This window comes from Talpa occidentalis, unplaced genomic scaffold (genome assembly GCF_014898055.3).
Source record: "Talpa occidentalis isolate TD23 unplaced genomic scaffold, MPIMG_talOcc4v2.1 talOcc4.4, whole genome shotgun sequence".
In the NCBI taxonomy this organism is placed as follows: domain Eukaryota; kingdom Metazoa; phylum Chordata; class Mammalia; order Eulipotyphla; family Talpidae; genus Talpa; species Talpa occidentalis.
In genome coordinates this window covers 66,661,938-66,687,526 of record NW_023604295.1, presented here as the reverse complement: position 1 = coordinate 66,687,526, position 25,589 = coordinate 66,661,938, and the positions used below count along the sequence as shown (strand labels likewise).

The 25,589-nt window shown below is 36.8% G+C and overlaps 1 long non-coding RNA gene across 1 annotated transcript; it reads left to right on the top strand.

The window, feature by feature from the left end:
• The first annotated feature begins 895 nt into the window (after positions 1 to 895).
• LOC119256871 (uncharacterized) lies at positions 896 to 25,589 on the top strand. Its single transcript, XR_005127912.2, has 3 exons — positions 896 to 1,400; positions 12,384 to 12,469; positions 25,233 to 25,589. It is a non-coding gene; the product is annotated as an uncharacterized LOC119256871 (long non-coding RNA).

Here is a 25,589-nt window from a genome sequence, read left to right as displayed (position 1 = left end):
CTCACTTTGTCACTAGAATCCCCTGTTATCGCTACATGGCCTATACTTTTCATTGTCCCAAAATAGTTACTTTTGCAAGAACAGTGGTAATTATGTGAACTGTGGAGGTGATTGTTCTTAAGTGCCATTGATGCACTGAAGGAAGAAGTTAATACAACCAATTATGTGAGCTATCAACTCAGAGCACATGTGACAGCCAGAAAATCTTGATCCAGGGCCCTCATCCGCAGAGAGCAGGTTGAACTGGTAATGAGGCCCAGGACCCGAACTTGAGAATAATGGAGTTTCAAAGTAAACTGAATTTATAATCTTGACAAGTCCCTTCGACCAACTTTAAGACCCCAAGAAAATCTCATATCATGGCCCAGTATAGTGGGGCAACCAGCCACGGGGTGAGCAGGGGGGTGAGGAAGGGAGAGAATCTTTGAGCTTTCTCTGGTGTTGTCTTGCGGACTATCCTCTTCTACAGCTCGTCCTCTCGTAATTGTCCCCCCAAAGCTGTCCTTAGCTCTGAGTGACCACTTTTATAGCCTTGGCCTCTAGGCTCAGGTGTGCACATTTATGCATGCCCACACCCATATTTCAGGAGTCCACCATCAGGCACGTGTGCCCTGCACCCACGCTCCCAAGCACCTCTTGCATTAGCAACAATCAAGGCCTCAGGTGATAGCCACAGAGGCTAGTGGTGCAAAAAGCCTGATTAATCCATTTACCCTGCACCCCTGCACCCAGCTTGGGTACATCTGTAACAGGGTGCTGAAGCCAAAGGTTGTTAAAGGATGCGCCCCTGAAGGGGGCTGTTGTTTATGAAGGATAGCCCCAGGGAAAATGCAAATAAAGTATCAGTGAAGGTGGAGACTCTGATAAGAAGTCTGCAGGGAAATGCAGAAGCAGCCCCCAGCATGCAGAGTTCCAGATTTCAGTGTTTTTGGATCTTTATAGTGAGTGATTCAGGGGTCAATGATTTCTCCCCACCATGTTGATCTTCCAGAAGGCTGTTGCATTGCTTGTGAAGAAAGGGAGAGGCCTCCAGCAGCCAACCTCAGAGAGGAAAATTTCGGAGACTTTGCAAGTAACTGAGTGACTGAAACCGTTCCCGGTTTTACTGCTGTTACAGCCTGGCAGGGAAGGCGAAGATCGAGGCCGGGCGCCTCGCTGAGCTGTGAGTGTGGCCATTTGTCGGGTAGTTCGGCTGTTGCAGCTGCTGTTTTGAACGTCACTTAGGTCTGGTGCTGTGCTGGGGCACCTTGGCAGCAACATGAGCATCTCCTGTTGTGTATTCGTGAGTTGGACCCTAGCCTATAGTCTGGCTGCCACATGCTCCAGGCATTCAGTGGTGGGAAGACACCATCTTGGAAGCCTTTGTGTTTAGGATTTTAAAATGCTGGACACTGCTTCAGGTGAGGTAAATGGCTATTTGTGGCCTCAATAACTCTTTGTTTTCCCTAGTTTGTTAAATAAATCCCATTATTGTCATTCTCTGAACCTAAGTAGTCTTATAATTGTGCACCTGTGAAGAAAGCAGATGGTGACTGGTGAACTGTTGGGGCAGTGTCCTTGGCCAGTTTTAGTGCCCTCGCTGCTCTGTATCATCTGGTTGGAGGTGCTTGAGCACTTGACCCTCTGTCTCTGAAAAGGGGATGAGAATAGTATCTTTTAGTTTTTTATAAGAACAAATTAAACTAGCACAAAGAAATATCACTTAGTATAATATGATAAGCACAAGTGTTATATTCATTTACAATTACATAGGATTTTAAAATTTTACAGTGTTTTCAGTGTTTCTCTTTCATTTACAGCAATTCCGTGAGTTAGATAAGAATATTTTATTTCTGCTATTCTTTGACTTGACAGTTATTTATCATTTAATGTTTGATATGTCCTTGTCTAGGCTTTAGGCTTACATAGATAAATACAATATAGCTTCCGTCCTCAATAACACCCAGATAATAAGAAATGCTTTGATAACAGTAGCCCTATGATGGTGAGAAAGTGGTAATCTTTAGAGGTTAAACACCTATCCAAGATTGTCCAAATAATACGCCTTCTCATTGTACAACCCATGATTTACCCTCAAGCATTAAGAGTATAAGCATTAAGAGTATAACCCTCAAGCATTAAGAGCATTAAGAGTATAATGCTAAAGTAGTCTTTGTAGGGGGTCAGTGGTGGGCGCGTCTAAGACTTTTTCTTCCTTCCAATCTTCTTCCTCCTTTTTTTCACCTGATCTCCAGCTTGGCATGCAAGAGACCATTATCCCAAAATCATAAATAATAATTCTTATTAAAGGATCAGATGGGGTAAGTGGAGGCTGTGGTCATGGCTGTTCTCTGGCTGGTTTACAGAGGAGTAGGTACAATTGGTTTTACTAAACTGGGAATCAGGAAACCTGGATATGACCTTGGGCAAATGATTTCATCTCCCTGCACCTTGGCAAATGTTAGCTATCATTCCACCTTTATGGCCTCTAGAATGACCTGGAGGGGAGTTACATTCTGAAAGAAAACCCAAACAAGGCACTGCATGACCTCAGAGAGCGAGTTCATCTCTGTGTTGATTCTTCACCACCTTTTCCATCATGTCAAATTTCGTTTGCTTTTTAAGCAAAAGGAAGTGACTAGCACATTGCTTTGTACAGAGCACAAATTCGAAAATATTTCCTCAGCGAATGAACTGTCATCCACACAAAAAAAGCATATTAGTAACTCCGTGTTTAGGAAGACACATCTATACATCTCTAGCTCTATCTAATCAGACACAGTCTCCTCTTTTAGACTCAATTTGTAACACCTGCAAGTCCTTTAGCGCCTTCCATTTCTTTGCAAGCGGCTTTCCCCACAGAAAGACTGCCTTCTGCCACAGCTGCACCAATTAGTCTCCCTGCCTGAGAAGAGTGACAATAGTGATATTTTTCTGGATGAATGATAGACCTACTGGAGAGTCCACAAATCAAAATGTCAATTTTCTTTTCTCGTGCAGTTCCTTTTGTGTTGTGTTTGTATGTAATTTCTTATACAAAAAATGCCTTTGTATAGAGATAAAATATCTTTTTTTCAAGCTTAACTAAATAATGAAGCAGATCTGTGACAGATTTTGACACATTTTGGAATTACTGTTGTTGCCTACAATGTGTGACAATTGCATGAGTTCTTTGAGGAGAATGATTTAAAAGCACCAGTGGTACCTAGAAAACAGGCAGGCTAGTTAAAGGGTAAGGCAAATGTATACTTCTAATAATTACATAAAACAGAAATATCTGGACTTCTAATGCAAGCACAAAGGCCTAGTAGCCACTCCAGTTCAAAACATGTTTTGTTTTCATTATAATATCGACATTTCTTTACAGTCTCAAGGTTTTATATTTCAAATTTCTGTGCATATTTTAAAGAACTTCATGCTAGCCTCCTATTTAACACACTGAAAATCAATATCAAGGATTTTTTTTTTGTTTTTGTTTGTTACTAATTCCGTGATTAAAAATTTTTGGATGGCACTCAGAATTTAGGATGAAATAATGTAAAAAATCTTTCCACACAATAATCTAAGAAAATACATGACAAGTGATAGGGCATGACTAAGGAGGGAAATCACAACATGAATTTACAGCTATAAATCATGCGATTCAGACAAGAGAAAGATAAAATGAACAATGGTTATGCTTGTGGTTAAAGAGGCTTGGTTTTGGGGTACAAAATACTTCCCATGACTTTTAGGGAACATCCAATATCAGCTCCTTTAGAAAATGTATGGGCTTAAGGCTCAGAATTCCTAGGCCATTCTAGCCATTTAAATATTTATACATTCTGTAGTGGCAACAAGGAGCAAGGCAGGCGGGTGGGGGTGGGGGAGTAGGGGAGCTCAGGAGGCAACTGAGCCTCCCAGCCCCCTTTGACTCTCTCTACACGCTTTCCCCTGGGTTCTCGCTAGCTTTCTTTCATGGTCTTGCCTCTTCTGTAGTCACTTGTCCTTTCATAGTCCTCTTTCCACTTCTTACTCCAGCTCTGAGTGATGCCGCCTTTATATTCCAGACCTCTAGGCTCAGGTGCACACACTTGCACAGCAACACTCCAGAAGTCCACCATCAGGCACGTGTGCCCTGTGCCCATGAGCACCTTCTGTGTCATCACAATCGAGGCTGCAAGTGACAGCCACAGAGGCTAGTGGCATAAAAATCCTGATTAATTCATTTACCCAACAAATTCTCACATGAAAATTTCTTATTCTTTCCATCCAAAATATATGCGATTTCTATAATGTATGTGTTAGCTTGCTAGATGCTGCTAGAGGAGAAAATGGAATAAAATGTTGCACTCAATGAGCCTGCTATATAAAGGGAGAGAGAATACTGTTAATGGAAATAGACTCCCAACAATAGTGAGGCAAAGAGTTAAAGAGTTTATTAGATCATCAAAGTAAGGATTTTCAAACCTGGGAAGCAGCCCACCAGATTTTACCCCGTGGAAGCTATTCCAATAACCATGTTTGAATTTGGTTTATATACCCAGAAGCATAGACACCAGGAACTTAACAATTCTTAATGGGAGGGACTTCCAGCTCTAAATTTTCTTCTCCAAAGATGTGCTGATGCTGGGTCCAGTCTCCTCCCCTCACACCTTCAGGCAAAGCAGATTCCTGCACACAGGATTTGTGAAAGTGGCTTGTGAATTGCCTACCAGATCAATGGGGGTCTCCAGAAAATTTTACATTATGTTTACAATATGTATGTTTAATTCTAAATAATGGAGAAGATATTATAAGAGAAAAAAAGTTGCTCTAGAAACCCAAAAGAGGGAAATATGACACCATCAGATGGAACAGGCAGCTCTAATACAGGTGGAGAGCTTTTGAACTGGGTTGTAAATTACAGAAGATATTTGGTTATGCAAAACTAAAGGAAGTAGCCCCCAGAAATAGCATATTGTAAGGTAAATAGATTGATTAGGCTTTTTACACCACTAGCCTCTGGCTATCACCTGCAGCCTTGTTTGTGTTAATGCAGAAGCCTCTGGGGGGGGGTGGGTGCAGGGCACACATGCCTGATTGTGACACCTGGAGTATGGGGGTGCACGTATGCGTGGGGGTGCACACTTGAGCCTGGAGGCCAAGGCTACAGGAGGGTGGCTACCAGAGGACCAGTGACTACAGAAGAGGCGAGACCATGAGAGAATGCGTGAGAGAGCCCAGAGGAAAAGTGTAAAAATTCAAAGGGGGCTTCAGGGCTGGGTTGCCTATCTACCTCCTGACACCCCCTCTCTGCTCCCAGAGAGCATTAAAGCCTGAAAAAAAGCACCGAGGGCTCTGGGGCTCTTCCTTGCCACTCTGCCCCAAAGACAGTGAACCTTTGCTTTTTGGCACAGCCCATGTGCACAGGAAAATTTGGAGCCTTATCAGAATTATTTTTCAGCCAGCGTAGCTCTATGAAGACTAGAGGGAGGCCAGTTTGTGAAGTTAAATGAGGGCATAATTGTGGAAACCTGAAAAAATCACACTTGATCAATCTAGAAGTGTTTAGAAAAGGTTGTAAAAATGTTGTATATGATGTAAAATGTTAAAACAATTAACCATAACAGTGATTACAGAAAAACATCCATTGTGAATATATGTTTAAAAAGATCAATATAATAACAGATGATGTTTCTGTGTCCTTTGGGTAAATACCTATAAGCCAAAAAGAAAAAGAAAAATACCGGATGGTCTCACTCATAGCAGGAATCTAGAAAACTTAAATAAGGGACCAGGAAAATGAATATAAGAAAGTGAAAATCAAAATCAACAAAAAACTATGAACCAGAGACACTTTTTGGGGGGTGGGGGGCGGGAGGGGAAGGATTGGGGTCAGAATGGGGCGTTTGCAATTGTATGGGGGAATATAAAAATAAAATTTAATATTAAAAAAAATAAAAAAAAATAACAGATGAAATATGAGAACATTCAGAATCACTAAGTCCTGGACAGTAAGCCTTTGACTATCTTTTAACTTTTCTTTTGAAGAGGGATAAAGGGAATATGAAGGAACTAAAATATAAGTATTTCACATTTTTTTCTATGAAAAAATGAGCAATTTTAATGTGTTTATGATTCACAGTTTATATATATATGTATATATAATTGCACAGCATGAATAAGCTTTTAAATAGTATAATAAGCAACAAAGGGACTGTATAAAAAGCAAAATAATTTCATATGAGTGAATAGGTATTAATAAAATACAATAGGTAACATCTATCAGAATCTTAGAAAATATGTTGATTTTATATGTTGATTTTATATTTTAATGATAAATGTTGAGAAATCCATTCCTTCAAGAACAAAAATGACAGATATTAATGCTCACAAAATCTTCTACTGGTAATTCATTGCAAATAGGGATTAACTATATGAAAATGAAACAAATTCAGCAGGTTTCATTAGGCCAATTAGAATTTCCAAAGAGCAAATATATGCATGTAGTTTCATCCCACTAGAGAGTATCATTCAGGTATTCCTTTGGAAACTTTTATTCAGTCTCTTGTCCAACATGGGGATGGGCCAATTCTGACTACAGCTGAATTTATGGATTAATCTAGATAAATCTCCTCTATATAAACTGATTATTTTACTTGTAATTTATATATAAATATTTGAAGCAACTAAAAAGAATGTATCACTCTATGAATTTAATTATGCAACACTTACTAAACAAAAGGTAAATTAAACATTTGATACTTAGTACATCTTGATGCATACACAGAAGTTACAATATAATACAGTAGGGGGAGGACATAAAAGAATAGATTGTTTCAGTTTGGAGTTTATAGCTTCCAGTTGCTAATCCTATAGTCTTTGATTACTTTGTATGCCTCAATTGTGTCATTTGAAACCCAGGTGGAATTATCAAAAGAACAAAATGAAATGGTACAGGTAAATTGTTTAAGACACAGTTCCTAGCAGGAAGTGTTTGATATTTGTTAGCAGTTGTTGCTAACGTAAGATAGTTTTCACCATTACTATGATCATTGTTATTATTACATTATATTCTCTTCACTGGGACATTAGTGAAATTTTGCATCAAGAATAATTAAACAGTGTTCTCTCAGTCTATTTTCTCTCACACACTCTTACTGTATCCACAGCTGAACCATTCTTGGATCTGAGGTCACACACAATGATCTATCTTTTTCCACAGAGCTCTCATTACATATGCACATACATATACCTCCAAACCCCTCAGTTCACTTTCAGATGAAACCAGCTTGTATGTCATAAAATTTATAAGTGAATGGAATTTAAGTAGCGAAAACCACAAGGACCACAGTAATTTTCTATGTTCTATATTTGAAATACTAAAGGGCAATATGTGATTATCTGTATACCATAGAGGAAGCTGAGGAGTGCAAAGTGTAAAAATTCTTTTTTTACCAGCTACATTATTAGAGAAAACAAGCAAACCTTACCTTCAGTACATTAAAGGAAAGGTCATTGAGCAGCTTTTAATTTTCTTCATTGCATTTTCCTTTTGGTGCAAGTGTCAGTTCCGGGCAAGGGCCTACCACTTGTTCTATTTTTTTTTCTCTTTCAAGATACTTAGGAATCTAAAAATATCATTTTTTTTCTCTGGTTATTTCTCAAAAAAAGCTATCCTTCTGCCCTTCTACGTTTCTTTATATCCTGTGGACATATTTTTGCTATGTGATTTTTTAGTTGCAGTTGTTGGTTTGGAAAAGGGTTAATATCAATTCTTGACCCTGTGAAATAGGGGTGAGATAAAAAGCTGTGTACCTTGATATGAGACACAGCAAAGTCAACTGAAGGAAGCCAAGGAAATCCAATTTTGGGTACTTGCAAACGTATCAGCTTGCAAGCAACTAATAACATTATAAATTATGTACATGTTTAGATTTCCACAGTGATTTATTTAAATGGAAAATTGTTATAAGCTGAGCAGAATCATTTTCAACATTCAGCAAAATTTCAGAACATACAGATATTACATGCTTTTTACAAAAATTGAATTTTTTAAAGAATAAAAACCAAAATTCTTTTGAAATATTTTGTATAATTTGAAGCAAGCTTTATAAAGATGAAATTTGCAGTGTCTTCTCATTTCTTAGTGTTTATTAATTATGAAACTGAAAAATGTGAGATAATAAATTTACAAAGACAAGAATTATTAGCAGCCTCATTGTCACGTATTTCTAAATTTAGGGTAAAATGATATTGCCAAAATGACACTATATTCTACTTATTTTTTTCTTTTTAAAGTATTTTACTTTTTTGGTAGTGAGAACAATAACATGAGTTCTACTCTCTTAATATTATTAAGTGCTCAATGCAGTATTGCTAGCTACAGACATAATGTTTTACAGTAGATTTCTAGAAGTTATTCATCCTGTATAACTGAAAGTTTGTAGTGTCAAGCAATAATTCTTCACTTTCGCCCACCGTTCTCTATTTCTATTAATTTTATTAATTTAAATTCTTCATATAAGTGGAACCAGGCAGTATTTGTCCTTCTGTGACTCACCTGTTTCACTTAATGTAATATCCTCCATATTTATCCATGTTGAACTATATCACGGACTCCCCTGCCTTAATGTATTTGAATAGTATTCTCTCGTATGTATTACGTTTTAAAAATCTATTCATTTTTTGGGGGATTTTGAGGTCGTTTCCATATTTTAGCCACTATGAATAAAACTGCAATAAATATGGAAGTGCAGTTATATCTTCAAGATCCTGATTATTGTTCTTTTGAATATACAATCAAATGTGTGCTTTCTGGATCATATGGTGGTTGTGTTTTTAATTATGAAAACTGTTCAGTACTGACATATAGACAGGCATATAGACAAATGGAACAGAACACAGAGCCCAGATTATATTAAAAATTCAAAAAATTGCTAAGCACATATGAAATTTACTGTGCTGATCACTTTGCATTTTATGCAAATGTATGCAAGTCACTGTGTTTTACACCTGAAATTAATGGAAGGTTGTCAATTATATTACTATCTTAAAGAATGGATAGATCAGAAATCTACACATATATGGTCATTTGATCTTTGACAAAGTTATCAAGAATACACAAAGGGGAAGGAATGTCTTCCACATAGTGTTGGAAAAACTGGATATCTGTGTGCAAGAGAATGAAACTGGACTCTTATCTTCCAATTCAAGAAAAAAATCTCAAAATGGATTGAAGAGTTGGTCATAAAACCTAAAACTATAAACTCCCCAGAAGAATACAGAAACAATTGACATTGGTCTTGGTAGTGAGTTTTTGGATATGACACCAAAACACTGCTATGAAAGCAAAAGTAAATGAGTAAACTACCTCAAACTAAAAACTCAAACCAAACCAAAACAAAAGCAACAAAAAAAGTCTGCACGTCAAAGTAAATAATAAACAGAATGAAAAGGCAACCTATGGAAAGGGATAAAATATTTGTAAACTATATATCTGATAAGGGGCTAAAATCTAAAATATCTAAGGAACTCTTATAACCTAGATGTTAAAAAAATTCCAAAGAACCTAATTAACAAATAGGCAAAGGACTTGAGCAGGCAATCAAATGGTTACCAGATGTATGAAAAGTTGCTCAAAATATTTGATCACCATAGAAATGCAAATTGAAACCATAGACCTGGTAGGATGGCTACTATTAAAATCAATGGCAAGTGTTGGTAATATGTGGAGAAAAGGGGACGCTCGCTCACTGTTGGTGGGAATGCAAATTGGTGTAGCCACTGTGGGGAACAATATGGAGTGTCCTCAAAAAATTAAAAGCGGATCTACTATTCCATTCTGATAGCACCAAATAATAATTTTTATTTTTATTTATATATTTTTTAGAGATTTTTTTATGCGTACAAGAAGTGGGGTACAAGCCAGAGGTGTGGGAGGGGAGAAAATTCATCAGAGACAGAGTGGGGAGCAGAACAGGTGGGTCTACTGAAATACACTGCTGAGGGGAGCAGCAGGAGAGACAGGAGATGTCTACGGCACCATGTGCATCAGCTCCCTGGCCAGGGATTGAACTCCTGCTGCAGTGGCTGCTAATAGCTTCATAGTGCAGAGACTTTAACCCCATGTGCCACCAGGGAGGCCCTCAAATACTAATTTTTAAATGTCCAATGTTGCTTTAACATATTGCTTGTTCTTATAAACTTAATTCTGGTAGTAATAACATTTATAGATAGAAAAACAAATACAAATATATATCCATTTCTCAAATGCAGGAAACATTTAGCGCAAACTACAGAAAATGAAAATAATTAGCAATCAGTATTTTAAAAGGTAGTTTAAGTAGAAATTATTGCACTTCATTTTCAAATGGTAGGGTTTTCTTTTTTAATCAGAAAGTACTAGAAGGTGTTTGGCAGAGGAAATAAAGTTGTGTTTTAGAAATTACACTGAGATTGTGACTAATGTCGTGTCATAGTTTAAATATGTGCATCTCTAATGATTAAACTAGAAGAAAAGGATTACAAAAAAGTTACATAAATGGTGGCAGGCAGCATAAAAATAGTGTACTTAAAAATTATTCAGTCTTTGGTCTATTATTTAAGTTTTACATGGTAAGGAAATGAATGATTGTAGAAGGGAAGAGCAGCTTCCTGCTTTGCAATACCTGCTGGCAGAAGACTTGGAGTAGTACCTGCTTCCACCGGGTGGGGCATGGAAGCTTAGCTCCCTGTTTCTTCCACTGACATCATTTCTCCCCGGAGTCAGACTGCTGCCATATGTTTTGGTTGAGAATGGTGGGATGGGAGATCAACTCCTAGCTCAGCTCAGTCACACTGTAACTATGCAGGAGAGGGGTTCTGTTAGTACTTGACTTATTAGGGTGGGTATTTCCAAAGTTGGCTTTCTTTTCTGGATGGTTCCTTCAAGAAATAGGCTTTGCGGGCCTCCCCGGTGGCGCAGCGGTTGAGCGCTGGGTTGCGAAGCTGCGCGCGGCCTCTGCGGCGCCGGTTCGATCCCCGGCTGCTCCCCGGCCACCAGAGGAGGGTCCCACATGGCGCGCAGACCTCTCCTGCCGCCCGCTGCTCCCCTCAGCAGTGTACTTCGGTCCTTCTGCCTGCTCTGCTCCCCGCTCTGGCTCTGGTGAATTCTCTCGCCCTCCCGCGCTTCTGACTGTACCCAGTGCATGTATAAACAAAACAAACAAAGAAACCAGCAAACAAATAAATAAAGCATGCCTCTATTAAAAAAAAAAAAAAAAAAAAAAAAAGAAATAGGCTTTGCTCGGATGTTTAGTTTGCTTTTTGGTTATTTTTTTTGTCTTAGTTGAAGTTCCGGACTAGAATCTTCTGTAGCACCCTCCCCAATCTATATCGACAATGAAGAAACCGGGGTGCTAACCACTCTATCATTCCTCATGTCCTAAGGTCTCCGAGCTGTCCATGTTCTTCTTGACACCTTTCAGAGTCATACTTGTTCGCGGGTTGTATGTAAGATTTTTTTTTCAGTTGTAGCAGAGGTAACTTTAGAGAAAAGAGCTATTCCATTTTGACTGAAAGTGGATGTGCTAATTGTCCCTTTTTGTTATATTTATGATCTTGCAGGTATTCTCCATTATCACTCTTTTAGAAATACAGATTTCTAAACTATTTTTCATTTTATGTAGCAATGTCTTCTGAATAAAAGAATTACAAACAATGGGCAAAACACTATAGCCAAGCAGCTAACTCTTCTTTGCAGAGAGTTCTTTTAAAGATTGTATGTACAGTAATCATTCTGAGGACTAAGAAACTTGATCAAAGCCATATACTTTGATAGTGACTGAGCTTTGACTTTCAAGCAGGCCTGTTAGATTCCTAACCAGATTTTTTTTTCCCTTTTCTACTGATAGTATTCCTGGAACTGAATTATTGCTTTGTATGTCATTGCTGAATTATCATGAGCTCTTTAGGTAGGCAGCATAACATTAGTATACTTAAAAAATATTCAGTCTTCGGTATAATATTTAAGTTTTAAATGGTAAGGAAATGAATGGTTGTGGAAGGGAAGATTAGCTCCCTACTTACATAATATTTTTAAGTTTCACGATTAGCACATAAGGTGCTAATATGCATTTTATAGAATTTCATATGCATTTTATAGAAGTTGATATGCATTTTATAAATTTAATATGCATTTTATAGAATTTGTTTCTTAAAAATGTACTAATTAGAACCCCTTTTAAAACTCTGTTTCTTAAAAAAATAATAAAAAAAAGAAATAATACACTGGATATAAAAATGAAAAGGAAATAATTCTTTATAAAATTATTCTTTTCCACATTCAAAGGAAAGAAAACTTAGGGGCTCTTGTAAAGAAAAAAAAATTGAAATAAATGTAAAATAAAGGCAACAACCTGAGATGAGAACATGAAGGGAATTATTAAATCATCTTCCTTCAGCTTTATCTGCAGAGTCATCAGATAAATATGCCAGATGAAGAGTTTGTGATGGAGAACACTTGCTGGATCAAAACCAAGAAGGAAAGGTAAGCTTACAATTTATGATAAATGTTTATCATGTGTTTTTCAACTTAAAGGAAGAGAAAAAATGTCCTGAATATGTCCAGATTGCCAAAAGTTTTGTTTTCCACAAAAACAAATATATCCAGAGACAAATGTTTGATGTCCATGAAAACATGAAAGCTTCTTTTTTTTAAAAAAAAAAAAAAAACTTTTTTAAATGAGAGGTCTGTAAGTATATTTGAATCTCAAAATCTCTATTTGTGGCATAGCTTTCTTTGACTTAGCTTTCTTTGACTTTCCCTCAAAGAATATTTGGAGAATGTACTAAAACTTTCTTCAGTGAAGTTTTAACTAAAATTATTTCATGAAAGAGGATGAGGGTGAAAAGGTGATATAAATATTAGTTTTAAAAAGAATAGTGAATATTTGATGGATGATGATCATTATTTTCTTCTAGAAAATTAAGTCATGAGCTGCAAAAGAGTACCACTTAAATAGCTGAAGTCTAATAGTTAATGTTCATTGATTTTTCAGGGTATCTCAGTTGGTGGAAATGAAATTGCACTTAAGTTATTTATAAACTTTACCTATATATGTACTTAGATTTTTATACTTATTTTCATGTTTGTGGTGGGCATATTCCTTTCACTGATAGATGCATGTGTTTAAATATTAAAGGAAGTATAACTACTTGTATAACTACTATTTTATCCATACTAGGTAAAATATAATATGTCTAGGTAGTGTGGAAATTGGTACTATCCATTTTTTTCTAAGCAACTGGTTGAAATTATTGATTTCTGTGGAGACGTAGACACTCACTCTGGAAAAGGGACTGCTTCACCCAAATTTCTTTTTTTTTCCCTTTTTTTTTAAAAAGATTTATTTATTTATACAAGAACTGGGCTACAGTCAGAGGAGGGTGAGGGTGAGAGAATTCACCAGAGAGAGTGGGGAGCAGAACAGGCAGAGGGACCAAAGACACTGCTAAGGGGACCAGCGGACGTGGCAGGAGAGGTCTGCTCAACATCAGGGATTCTCACCGGCTGGCTGGGATCAAACCCGTGCCGCAGAGGCTGCGGACAGCTTCATGGCGTGGTGCTCAACACACTGCGCCACTGGGGAGGCCCGGCTTCAGCCACATTTCTATGACTCTTAGATAAGAGACATGCAAGGGCTGGAAAAAGGCAAATACAAGAGAGGACAAGGTTTCTGAAACAGAACCCATGATTATGGCCTGGTTAAAGTAAGAGAGTTATTTTTCACTGTAAAGGGAGAGAAAAAATGACTAGAAATGGGAGCCAGAATTAATTAAAAGAGTCTGAAAATCAAAATGGACTAGACTGTTTGCTGTGGTGTGATAGATACTTGAACTTAATAAACTTCAATTTCTCTTGTAGTGTATTCGTTGCATAAAAGTGAGTCATGTTTGGTTCACTTAGATTTTACTGTTGTTTCTTTTTTTGCATTTTCTTTTGTCCTTTTCAGTAAAGTGGTAGGAAATGTCATGGCGGAGATTGGCTGGAGCCAGCATTCATACTTTGTGTTCACAATGTATTAATAATTTCATTTTACCAGAACAGACAACGCTGGTTATTTCACATGTGTGTGCCATCAGTTAAAAAAAAAAGGTTTTGGGCCTCCCCGGTGGCACAGTGGTTGAGCGCTGGGTTGCGAAGCTGCCCGCAGCCTCTGCAGTGCTGGTTTGATCCCCGGCTGCTCCCCGGCCTCCGGAGGAGGGTCCCACATGGCGCGCAGACCTCTCCTGCCGCCCGCTGCTCCCCTCAGCAGTGTACTTCGGCCCTTCTGCCTGCTCTGCTCCCCGCTCTGGCTCTGGTGGATTCTCTCACCCTCCCGCGCCTCTGACTGTACCCAGTGCTTGTATAAATCAATCAATCTATCTTTAAAAAAAAAAAGGTTTTGCAATACTGATATTGTATGGCAAAGGATAGCGTTGGAGTAAAAAAAAAAATGACATAACAGTGGTTTATAACATGGTGTGTGACTCACATCTTCTCAGATGCGTGTCACCACACCACACCCACCACCTGGGCACCTGCCATCCACCACCATAGTCCAGTTATGCTCATGCCCCATTTTTTTCTTCCCCTCTCCCTCCCCATCTTGTAGTCTCCATTCAACAGTAAGATTTCTAGAGTTTGTTATAGGTTTGGTTTTTTCTGACCCTTTGCTTGGTGTCTCTATATTCCACATAAAAGTGAAATCATCTGGTATGTGCTTTCACTTTCTAATTTATTTCATTTAGCATGATCCCCTCCAGTTCCATCAGTGTTGTCTCAAATGGCAAGAGTTCATCTCTCTCTCTCTCTCTCTCTCTCTCTCTCTCTCTCTCTCTCTTTTAATAGCTGAGTAATAGAATTGGACTTCTAGTGGTGAACTAAGTGTTGTACATACACCTATGTTGATTTTCAGTGATATACAATGGGAAGTTCATAGTGTTATAATGCAACATTATTTGAATTAAAATAAATAAATTAGTGATTGCCTAGGACTGTGGCTGGGAATGGGAAATGATGGATGCTAATGGATATGGGTTTCTTTTGGGGGGCAACAGAAATGTTCTTATATTAGGTAATGATGAGGGTTGTACAAACTTATGAATACACCAAAAATCACTGAATTATTCACTTTCAATGCATAGGCATTATGGCATGAGAATTTTATATCAATAAACCTGTTAAAACTATTACATCATGAAGTTTTACAGTTAGAAGTGAACATAGCAGTTTGTCTTGCTTTAATTTGCATTTTCTCAAATTTGACTTCTGTCAAATAAGAGAGCAACAGAATTAATTTTCTGGCAATGCAGTTACAGTTGTCATATTCATGATAGGCCACAATAATAACACATCAAATATTTTGCTTACATTTTATGTATCATGAAATAGTATTCCTCAGACAGTAGAATTTTTTGATCATTAAATTTATAATCACACAATAAACTTGCCAATTTGAAAAGTAAAATATACTTTGCTAAAAAGGATTATAAAGGCACTTTGGATTTATGTTAAATTCTATTTTCTTGAAAGTATAGCTCCAGTATAATATATTGTAAATATGAAATATATTCCAGACTTTGGCATACTTTGAGTATAAATTTCAGCTGGTCATTCAAAGTGAAAGTGTCAACCTCCGTGAAAAAAGTACATGTTTCACGCTGTCAGGGTTCCTAGTTGTGAAACTGTACTTTTTTTTTTTAAGCAGTGTATTTATTTTTAAGCATAACCTTGCCTCTGACATACTGTAGTGAATTAGCCAAACTTACAGCAACTAATTAAACTAGGCAAAATGTTTGCCAAAGGAAAGGCTGTGTGATTTGATGAAAGTTGTTTATGAAGTTGATGAACACCCAGAAAATAATTTTTATTAAAATTATGTTGAACTGACAATACTTAAATTGTGCACCTTAATTATGTTTAAAAAGTCTATTCATCAAATGTCAGCGTAACTTCCAATGTGCACACTTATTGTTAAGATAGAAGAAATCAAACAAATAAAAATGTGGTGATATTAATGGAGTGGAAATCTACTGAATCAAGAATAATCTAGGAGCCTCCCCAGTGGCGCAGCGGTTGAGAGCTGGGTTGCGAAGCTGCCTGCGGCCTCTGCAGCGCTGGTTCGATCCCCGGTTGCTCCCCGGCCACTGGAAGAGAGTCCCGCATGGCGCGCAGACCTCTCCTGCACCCGCTGCTCCCCTCAGCAGTTGTACTTTGGTCCTTCTGCCTGCTCTGCGCCCAGCTCTGGCTCTGGTGAATTCTCTCACCCTCCCGTGCTTCTGACTGTACCCAGTGCTTGTATAAACAAACAAACAAACAAATAAATAAATCTTTTAAAAAAAAATAAAGAGTAACTGAGGGCTTCCCTGGTGGTGCAGGCGGTTGAGCGCAGCGCTGTGAAGCTGTCCGCAGCCTCTGCAGTGCTGGTTTGATCCCCGCTGGCGTCGGAGCAACCCACATGGCGAGAAGACCCCTTCTGTCTCACCCGCTGCTCCCCTCAGCAGTGTATTTTATCAGTCTGCCTGTTCTGTTCCCTGCTCTATCTCAGGTGAATCCTCTCACCTTCCCGCGCATCTGGCCTGTACCCCAGCTCTTGTATAAATAAAATAAATCTTAAAAAAAGGGTAACTGAGTTACCTATTTATTGTTGCTCAGAAACAGAGGAACGTGCTAGAATCCAATTTGTTTGGGTGATGAAAAATTGATATTTTAACTTCATATTAAACTTGTACCTGAGGTATTTTTTTCTTAAATTTCCAATGTATTTAGAATAGTTAGCATTACTTAAAATTGCGTAAAGTGACAGAGGGTCTTGTTTCTTAAATGTCATGTACTATAACAAATATATTTTGGGGACAGAGTAAAACCTGTGGGATTTGGTATTTATATCTACACAATATAAAGACTACTGGATGCATTTCATTTGTCTTCCTAATGTGATAACTAACAATTATCCACTTCAAAGAAATGACACGTAAGAAATCTTTTACACTTGGGCCTCTCCTGGTGGCTGGTGGCGCAGTGGTTGAGCGCGGGGCTGCGAAGCTGCCCGCAGCCTCTGCAGCTCCGGTTCAATCCCGGGCCACCCGCCAGGGTCCCACATGGTGTGCAGACCTCTCCTGCCGCGCCCGCTCCTCCCCTCAGCAGTGTATTTCGTCGGGCTGCCAGTCTGCCTGTTCTGTTCCCCACTCTGGCTCTGGTGAATTCTCTCACCCTCCCGCACTTCTGACTGTATCCAGTGCTTGTATAAATAAATAAATAAATCTTTAAAAAAAAAAAAAAGAAATCTTTTGCACTTAACATTGTCTGTACAATAAATATATTTCAATTGGTGGGCTAAAGTAAATTTGAGGAAAATGTTGAAACATAAACATTCATATTGTCTCTAACTTTCTTTGAAGAACCTAAATTCCATAGTTCTATGATAATTCACATTGACTATATAATACAGATTTCTGACATTATAGTTCTACTTGTCATTATTCATGGTCTGTCATAGTTTTAAAGTTCAGATAATCCGATGTATAACAGTGTTGGCAAAAAGAGATAGAGTGTATCTTTTCATTCCTTTATTCACTGAGATCATTCTAGAATATACAATTATTTGGCAATGCAAGTGATAAAAACCAGACATGTTGAGAGATCTATTGGTATGGATAAATCTTATCTTGTTTTCCTCCCCAAACTTGGCAGCTTCTTTTGACATCTCTCAAGTTAATCCATCAAGGTTAGCGAACAAATCATGGCATATTCAAGCAGTAAATTTTAATGGACTAGGAAGAGCATTGGTTCCCATGTCCTTTTGGAACAAACCTTAACATTATAGAGAGAGGTTTCTGTGGTGGTGTTTTGCTTTATTTCACACAGCAGTCCAGTAGAACTGTTTATCTGTTCCAAATTAGAAATCAGATAATCCATTTTTCTCTTTCTTTTTAATCTTAGATAGATTTAGGATTTTCCAAATATAAGTCAACAAACAAAGATTTAAGTCTGATCCAACAAAATGAACTAATCTAATAATAGAATTAAGTGAGCCAGTAATATATAGCTAGATAGTAATAAAGGAATTTCTTATGGATGGTGTGCTTTAGTCATTTATAGTGGTCCCTTAGACATGTACTCTCCAGATGTGGGGAAAAAGTGAGAAAACAAGGAGATGGACAATTTTGCAATGATAGGCAAATTACATTTTTCTCTTTCTTGCTTTAAAACCAAGGACCTGGTAAGAATTGTGCCTCAGGAAGAGATCAGTCATCCTAGGAGGAAAATATTTAACTAAGTTGGACATTGTAGGGAATTCCTGGCCATTTCCAACAATTAGTGCATATTGGAAGTATGAGCTGCTACATTGTAACCAATATCTCATGAGACCATCTAGAAAATGGAATAAATTGAAGATAAAACTAAGATTTAATAGTATTTATCATTTAGGTACAATTTTAGTATATATGATAGGTATATATATATATATATATTTAAATTAAAGTTAGTGTAACTTTTGTGTATGCTGCCTTTGTCCCAGAAATTCTTAGTGCCTGGAAAATTCACATTCTTTAATTTTATCTTAAGTGAATGAATGAAAAATTTCTTAAGTAAGTATGCAACAAAGACTAATTTGTTTTTTTAAAGATGTATTTATTTTTGCATGCAAGAGCTGGGGTACAGGCCAGAGGTGTGGGGGGTGAGAGGATTCACCAGAGACAAAGTGGGGAACAGAACAGGCAGACTGACCGAAGTACACTGCTGAGGGGAGCAGTGGGTGAGTCAGGAGAGGTCTGCTGCGCCATGTGGGTAGCTCCCTGCCTGGGGATGGAACTCATGCTGCAGAGGCTGTGGACAGCTTCATATGTTGCGTCTTAACCCCTTGTGCCACCAGAGAGGCCCACAAAGACTACTTTGCAATACAGAGACTGAATAGTCATTCTTCCTCTTTTCATGAATGTTGATATAAACAAAAATGCTATTGAATGGGTGGGCTAATGTAACAAACATCTATTTCCCACAGTTCTAGAAACTGGGAAATTCATGATCATCACTGGCAGATTTTGCATCTGGCTATCTTCTCACATAGCAGAAGAGGCAAAGAAGCTCTCTGAGGTTTCTTTTAGAAGAGTACACTCTCATTCATGAAGACTCCAGCCTCATGACCTAATCACCTCCCAAAGGCTTTACTTCTAAATATCACCACATTGGTGACTAAGTTTCAATATGTGAATTTTGGAAGAACATTAACTTTAAGTCTATATTTTCATGGTTGAATAACATGAGCCCTGAAAATTGAGAGGTCTTCACCAAGTTTTCAACAATAAATATCTGCAAAACCACTAAATCATACATAATCCACATATGCATATGTATTTTCATATATATGTATATATACTGTATTTATGATATTCATTTATTTTAAGTTTAGATCTACATATCATTTATTTTCCAGAATTTTGTCAAAACTTGGCTCTAGCCTGCTGATGGTTAGGAAAAGATTTTTGTGAATGCCACTGACACAAATTTTCTTCATCTTATAGTTCAAACTGCATTGAATCAAAAGTTAGGTCACCCCTGGTGAGATTAGGACAAGTCTTATTTTGCTTTCTAGGACATTCTATATTCATTGTAAGATTTTCCCCAAAGGTCAACAAACCTGGGACTGAGCTCAAATAAGCTTTGGTTGAATTCATTTCTGAGTAATCAGCAATTTCTTCAAAATAATAAGCTGAAACTTGAAAGTGTAAGTTGTGTAGTTACCTCTCTTCAAATTCCATTTATTAACTGATTTAAAATCTGAAAGCGTTAGGGGAAGATTTGCTTTTTGTATTTGTTAAAATCACCTCCAGGAAAGTTATAATTCAAAAAATTTCAAATTATGATTAAAACAACTACCTGGGAAGACCTATAATCAATGCTTATGTGAAAAAATGAATATATGTAGTTTGACATAACTTCAATGTATTTTTCTTATAGCTCATATGTAGATGTTTTATATTAGGAGGTTTACACACAGTGAAGCAGTATATTGCTTTGCATTACAGCTGTCATTACTTTAGAAAGTCATTTGGCTGGGTGAGCTATGCCTATGATACACCCATTCAGTGTAGTACCTAGGGGGTATTAACATTTTGCCTTGTGATTACATTTTTACTCCTTTTATTCCTCACAGACTTTGGTCTCATGGAGCCAGGTGCCTACCTTTTCACTGCTCCCTTTATGCAGTTAATGAGTAATAAATACTTACAATTGAGATTAATCATTTTTAATTTTCTCTGAATTAACAAGCGCCTAACATAGAACCAAAGATCACTTTAGTGATTTCTAGAATTTTATTTGTGAATTTTGATGAGTGTCTGTCTCGAAAATATATCTGAGGGAAGAATTTAGTGTCCTTTCTCAGTAATGAGTCTCTTTTGTCTAGCACAGTGCTCAATATATGGTGGTAAATACTTATTGAAAAAAAGAATAAATTGAATGAATAAATACATCCCAATACTTTTATTTCATAACTGGCTGCAAAATAGTGGCACTAAAATGTTTCAGCATATTTAAATAGCAGTTAGCATTTAGTGCTAAATGGTATTAAACCACATGCTAAAATACTATGAGAAAGAGATATGAGGGCACTGACTTAATAAGACTTATTTATTTCTTTTATCCATCAACATGGATACGAGTATTCTTTTTTTTTTTTAAGATTTATTTTTTAAATTTATTTATACAAGCACTGGGTACAGTCAGAAGCATGGAAGGGTGAGAGAATTCACCAGAGCCAGAGCGGGGAGCAGAACAGGAAGAAAGACCGAAGTACACTGCTGAGGGGAGCAGCGGGCGGCAGGAGAGGTCTGCGTGCCATGTGGGACCCTCTGCTGGTAGCCGGGTTGCAGCTGGGGATCGAACCAGCGCTACAGAGGCTGCGGGCAGCTTCGCAACCCAGCGCTCAACCGCTGCACCACTGGGGAGGACCGATACGAGTATTCTTGCTCCTTCCTACAGTGCTTTTTAGAGATTGAGTAGTGTTCATAGCACCAACTGATAAACTTAAAAATATGAGATATGAGAAATTTCATCAAATGGTCCTTTAAGTGTGCTATTGGTCGTGTAAATAAGTGCTTTACAGGTTTTGGACTCTTAACATTTGCATTTTTTATTTCAAACTTTTTTCAAGTATTAGCAGCTGCATTAATTTATACATATAAAGCTTTATATATACATGTAACTTTACAAACATGTATAGACAATATATACATATATATAAAACTTTATATATAGTATCAAAAATATAAATACTATATATATATTGCACATAGATATTTTACATGAGATAATCTTTCCTGGTGTATAAAGCTATGTGACCTATAATATTATGATTGCACTTAAGCTGTGTATCACATATATTACTTGGTATTCTAATAATAGTGTAATAATCATCACAGTAATAGTGTAATAGTCATCACAGTGATTATCTACAGTTCTTGGATTTACAGGAGTCTGTGTCCTTGAATATTATAGATTTTTTTATAATATTTCTAATGTCTTTTTTTTAGACTTATTTTATTTTTTGCATACACAAGCTGGCGTGTAGGCCAGAGGTGTGTGTGGGGCGGGATGAGTGGAATCACCAGACACAGAGTGGGGAGAACAGGTGGGTTGACTGAAATATACTGCTGAGGGGAGCAGGGGGCGAGACAGGACCATGTGGGTCACCTACCTGGCTGGGGATCGAACTCATGCCACAGTGGCTGGTGATAGCTTGACAGTGCTGAGACTTTAACCCCTGCATCACCAGGGAGGCCCATTATAGATTTCTGTGTTGTATAAATGTTAATAGCTTTGTGTAACCTTTGTAACTAGAAAACATTTTAAAAAGGAAAGAATTTTGAAACGAATTCTTTATGATAATGCATATTTGTGCATTATCCTTTGTGACAGATAAAAGGGATTATGCCAAAGCACAAAAATACCCAAAAGTTTTGACTTAAAACTGCCTTCAATTAATATTTTTTAAAGTATGAAAACAGTAACTAAGTCCTTACATTTCAGAGGACTGGGATATATTTCATATTTCAAAGATAATAAGGTAGGGTTTAATATATTATTAACATTAGACCTTTAAATATTAAAGAATAATCACCATAAATATGAAATATATACTGAAATTATTTGAAAAGAATGAGCCACTGAACAAAACAATAGCCAACATGTTCCAACTTTTAAAAAACTTGATATAAAATGGAACCCCAATGTTAATCTGAAAAGAAGTATGCAGAATTTAATTTCATTTATAAGAGAATCAATTTAATCAAGCTCAGCTCTTTGTTTATTCAACATGGTCTTCATATTAATGTTCCATGAAATTCCAAAATATTGCATACTTACTTGATCCAATGAATCATAACAATCAGCACAAAGATTGCTTTCCTTAGAAAGTTTCTCAAAAACTTTTTGTTTATATGTTTAAGATTGTTTCTAAAAGATTTTGTAGCTTGCAATTCTAAAATTACTTATTGATTGCATTCATAGGAATCACACTTTTCCACAAATTTCTGAGTATGATAATAGCATGTTAGTTTTAGTATGACTAGTATGATACTTAACTCTTGATAGTAAAGCCCAAATATCACCAATTATCACTCCAATTTCCCAGTTATTTATTCTTCACATCATCTAGGCCATTTCTGTTGATATTAAAATACTTTTCTACTCTACAAAACATGTTTTTTCATGACATATCTTTTCACTCCTTTACTCACAAATCTGTTGAGTTTTTAACCTGATTTGGTCATTGTGCTATACGTGGAATAACTTTGCTCATCCTCATCAGTGGAAAACTCTTGTTGCATTTCATATTCTTGCTTAAACCCTACTTTTATTTTGGTTTTGTGAGTTCTTAGTAAATATATATTTTTTTCCATTTTGAAAATGGTTATTATAAATAGGTTAAGATATTTGGCTTACTGTTCATCTCTCTCTTTGATTTGATTATAAATACTATGGTGGACAAAATTGGGTTTTCAAGTCTTACTTCCCATAGTTTTAAGTATTTAACTTATACCTGGTGTTCAATAAATCTTAAAAGTCACTGAAAGATTTATGTAAGCTTTTAGTCACTAAGATATGAAATCAATAACTGTAGTTTGTAAAATGTTCTTTTGGAACATCTTTTCATCCATCACGATTATTTTTCTCTTGGTATTGCAAGCTGTAAATGTTTTTCTACTATTAGCATACATACCTGCACATACCTCCCTCATGAGTTTCCTTTGCTACAGCCTTTCCCCAAATCTGTTATTATGCTTGCCTTGTGCATTTTAATGTGTAATGAAAAACCTGCATGCATTGTGAACAGTGGCATAATGTATTCTTCTGGGTGATAAGTTATGTTTTGTGTAATGTCAGTTCCTCTCTCTGAATTTACTCTGTTCTCAGTAGATGTGTTTCAAATTAATAGAGCATTAGTCCCTAATCAAGGAAGTATTTAGGAATACATTTTTAATTAAAATGAGCTATGGGGAGGAATAAATAGTGTTAGATTTTTTTGTGTTAATTTGACATAATACATTAGTCATGTATCTGCATTATTAAAAATTAGACTATTGGTATTTCTGTAAATCCAATATAAAATGAAGGCAAATAGAAGGAAGCAGATTTAGTAGAACATTAAAAAAGAAAACTTAAAATCACACAAGCTGTGAAGTAAACTAAATCTTAAAGTATATACTTGTAAGGACCTACAGCAATTATATAATCAAACCATCTACTTGCTTACAAGCAAAGAACACTACAAGACAGATGCATCACCTGTTCTTAATTACAGAAACTACGTGATCTCCCTTTGTAGTATTATCATCTTTGCCATCAGGAAGTTCTTTTACAAGACAGATTCAATGAACAATAATGCCAGTCCTTTTGTGTATTTGTTAAAATATACTTGCTTCATTTTTTGAACTCTAGAAATTGCATTTCATGTTTTAGGCATGCAGTATAAAAGCCCACATTCTAGTCTCAGTGACTTCATAGTTATCTTCTAGTTGTTAGCAAAAATTCAGGATATATGGGAAACAAACAAAATAAGATTCAAGCTTGCCAGATACTATGTCTGCAAAGACACAATATTATTTTGCAAGCTATATGAAGAAATACATTTTTGTGTAATTGAAACATATGGTCTTTTCTCCTTCAGATGATAGAACAAAAAATATTCAATTGGAAAGTATTATTGCGATATAGATTATTCCTTTGACACTGATATTATGAGAGGAATTTATATAAATTTGCAATCCATATATTTAAGGGTATGAGTGATACCTTCCTTAGCAACCATTTCCAGGGTATTCATACAATGACATATGGTAGGCATGGTATTCAGAAATTGGAAATAAACTTTTAAAAACAAAGAGAATTTTTCCCCAAAGAAGTAAAATCTCTCTCCTCCACATAGACATTCTTTGAGTAAGAGGCAGACCCAGAAATAAAAAGAGAAGGCCTACTGACCCAGGATAGCATACCAAACATGCTCCAACGAAAGGTTCAGAGAATCAGCACTAGGATAAATAAATAATGAGTAAGAACTACCGATAAGTTCTGTAAGCCTTAAAGCAAAAAATGAGGCAAAAACTGGTATATATACAGACTAGTCAGGAGAGAAATAAATTATTTTCTGATTTATGTTGATTGAGTATGAGTTAACATCAATGCTTTGTGAGGAGGATACGACGACAGATGACTATTATATAACATATAATTCATTACTCATAATTTAAATAAATATAATATGGCCCTTGTAATTATTGCATAACATGGATTCTGGCAGGTTTTACAAAGTTTTTATTGTATTCAAAACTAGTTAAAGTATGTTATCTGCATTGTTCTCTCTAGTTTATAATGGGACGGACTTCCCAATGAATATTTTGATTAGGTGGAAATAAAGCTAGAGGAGCAACATTTTGTGCATAATGTGACTGAAAGAAACATTTGCGTTTCAGACCAAGGTACTGCCTTTTTTCAAATGACATCAAGAAGGTTGGTGGCTCAGACTTAGAGAAAGAAACTGAAGAAACCTTTAGTAATATTAGTGGTTGTGTGCACTTAAGTAAACATTTTTTCTCTTTCCAACTTTCATTTGACTCAGCAGTAAAATGGAAACAATAGTTATTCAAAGGAATTTTGTGAATACTACAGGACACACTTATTACATTTAGATCAAAGCCCCCACACATCAGTTACATGAATAGTCCATTGTGAAATAATAGATAATATTCTGTTTCTATTTCACTTCTAGGATTGTCTTCTTATCACATTGCTGTAACTTTTACTCTTCAATCTTGTGCTGAATTAATAGCAGAAACAATTTCCTCAAGTACCAGCACAGGAATGCCATTTGTGGCTTTATTTCAAGAAGCAAATGGATGGGCCTCCCCGGTGGCGCAGCGATGGAGCGCTGGGTTGCGAAGCTGCCCGCAGCCTCTGCAACGCCGGTTTGATCCCTGGCCAACGGGTGAGGGTCCCACATGGCGCGCAGACCTCTCCTGCCGCCCGCTGCTCCCCTCAGCAGTGTGTTTCGTTCAGCCTGCCTGCTCTGCTCTACTCTCTGCTACTCTGACTCTGATGAATTCTCTCACCCTCCCGCGCTTCTGAC